The following is a 3,083-nucleotide window of genomic DNA, read 5'->3' as shown; positions in this document are numbered from 1 at the left end:
TGGCTGTAAATAACAACATTCGAACATCCCTCAACATCATAGAATGAATGTTTCAAACTCAGTTAATACACATGTGAAAAGTTAAAAAAAGACTATGTTAAAGAATCTTAAAATAGGAAAATAAAAATAACTGTGGTACTTGAGAATGTTCAAATATCATATTTTCAAGTACTAGTCTCCCAAAATCAAGAGGAACCAAAAACATGATTTCATTTTATTATTTTTGCACCTGACGGTTTTCATAGCATGCCTTGAAAAACAGTCAACACACATCACTATAACCCAAAGGACACCTAACATTTGAAATAAAGTTCTTTTGGACTAAATGTGAGTATCGTTTCTGGCTAAAGGAAGACAAAACAATTTATCCAAAGATAGCATCACCATAATCCTGGTTTGCTAGGACAGTTCCAGTTTATGCCTGTTTTCTTGGATTAATTATTAACACTGCTCTCTTCATTCTCAAAGTGCCTGGTTGACACTTTACTAGTAGGGCACCAGGGATAGCAGGGACCTCAGCTCTAATCCTTAATGACTTTTTGATATTTTTAAGGCTACCCTGGAGAATCATTCTGCCAATGATATGGCTGCAGTATCCCTTCCAGGAATCTGGACTGAGCAAATGTTTTCCATAATCTGAAAATCCGTGAGTAGGAAATTTTATTAGGAGTCACAGGACCTATTATCGTGCACTGAAACTGTAATTTCAAGAAAGGGAGAACTATTTCGACCCTCTGCCAGCCTAAATACAAAGAAGAGATTCTATAGAGTGAGATTTTATATTGCCTGGGTCCCAGGTCTCTGAACATGTCTTTGGAGTTAGAGGTGGCGGGCAAGAAGGGAGAAGGTCTCTGATAAGATCAGACTTATAGAATCCAGAGGAAAACTGTGCTTTATAGAGCACATTGCTTTCTAAGGTAAAATGCAACACACTGATTTTGCCATATAAACATATTTGAAAAAAAAAAAAAAGAAAACTAAAGGATGACATCAGGAAACATAATGGCATTTTTACGTAAAAACAAAATACGGTACTTTAAAATGGTTTCACTCTAATCTTCGAATATGGAAACAACTTCAGTTGACTAAAATGGTCCACTGACCATCCAACTACTCAACATTGCAAAATCCCTCACCAGAATTAGTGAGTCCAATGGTACTGCTTGGGGAAATTTAAGTCACATCTGTTTTCCACAGGCAGTGTTTTGAAAAAGAATTATACTTATTGGCTTGGTAAAGATTTCTGGCTATGTTTTATAGATAGATATGATTTGAACATATTGCAGAGTGAAAATTTTCTGAAAAATAAAGTACAACCTTTACATTTTATAAGAAACAAAGTACTAAATATAAGTAGTCTAAAACAATCACTAATATAAACACAAGTAAAAAATTCAGTTAGTCGTCCATAGGTTTTTTTTATATTTATCTCAGAGATCAGAAATAAGCATGTTAGCTTCAAGAGAAAACAATTATTTTTCTCTTCTAAAAATAAACACCTTTAAAAAAGTCAGATATATTCAGGTTTGTGAATTTTTAACAACAGAACCTTTGTTTGGAATACTGTCTTGTCCTTTAGGCTACCTACCACAGCCTTGATTCCTTCTCTAATTAATTCTTTACATATTAAGTCTATAGAAATAAAGCAATTTAAAATTGTCTTACGTTGTGCACAATGTACCATCATAAAACAGCAGGATATGAACAAAATTCGAGTTAGTATAAACATGTACTCCACCATCGTGAGAGTAAGGCAGAAACACAAGCAGTACCACCAACTGCACTTAAAAACTGCAATTATGAGAAGTGATCATCAAACAGAGATTGTGAGTGGTTTATATAGGAGATAAGTGGTTTATATAGGAGATATATAGGAGAATGGATTTTGAACTTTTTCCTTCCAGCCTATGTAAATTACTATTTAACTTTTTCGTTGTACACTTCTTGGTTCCCCATATCTACAGTTCTTATATATAGAACGTATATGACTTGTCTGTGAGTTGTATACTGCTTGTGTTTATTGACAGCTATCTGTTACTTACAAGAACTATTTATTCATCTTTGTATTAAGTTTCATAATGTTTTATTATTTGCCATAAAAAGCACACCTTATGCTATGAATGCAATATTCAATCCTGTTCAAAATTAGAGATCTCTGACCTTATAGCCACAGGACTACTAAGCAATAATCTGAGGATACCATTAGGTATCACTGGTAAAGAGAAGAAAGAGTAAGAAAAAAAAGGAAGTGGAAGAGAGCATAAAGAGAAACCGAAGTGAGGAGAGTTCCCAGGAAGAGAAAAGAGGAGATGGAGAAGGAAATATCAAGCAATGCAACAGACACAGATGTAATCCAGCTGGTACACCAAGTTTTCATTAGGATTCTCCCTCATATTTCCTCATATTCATTTTCTCTCTCTCCCCCCTACTCTTCCCCATCTCTCTCTCTCTCTCTCTCATTTTTCTGTTCAAGTTCATGTTTGACAGGATGTCAGTTCATGTACTGCTAATATTACCTACCATACATATACATACATATTTCCATCTAGGTCAAAATCTACTAATTCCCCAATCTACTGATAACATATTTTATGTACTATTTCCTGCTTGGAATTTATCAATTTGTGTACCTTATTCTCCACTCTTTCTTTTTGACAACCAATAAGTGGCAGTTACATGAGAGTTCCAGGTTGAATCTTCATGCCATCTGTTAAAGGAGATCATTTTTAACCTAACTGGCCCACCTTGACCCAGTATAATTTGTTTTCAATAATTCTATCTCATTTGAAAACAATCTCCTTGTTTTACAATACTTACAGGAGTAAAATATGTACTTAATGATATCAGTACAACATTATGAGAATATATATACTTGTTTTTTAAAAATGGATTTTTTAATTTCCATTACTGTGAAAACTAAGTCCTTATTTGAGTGTTTAGTAAGAAATAGATACAAAGGGTTATAAACCACAGAGAATAGATAGAGTCCAACTCTCTACATATCCTCTGCCTGAATCCCTCTACAAAATTACACTGGCTTTTGAGATGAATCTCAGTTTCTCTTGGTTCAGAATTATAGATTA

The sequence above is a fragment of the Pteropus vampyrus genome, unplaced genomic scaffold, assembly GCF_000151845.1.
Source record: "Pteropus vampyrus isolate Shadow unplaced genomic scaffold, Pvam_2.0 Scaffold63, whole genome shotgun sequence".
NCBI lineage: Eukaryota > Metazoa > Chordata > Mammalia > Chiroptera > Pteropodidae > Pteropus > Pteropus vampyrus.
Note: the sequence above shows the minus strand (reverse complement) of the source record.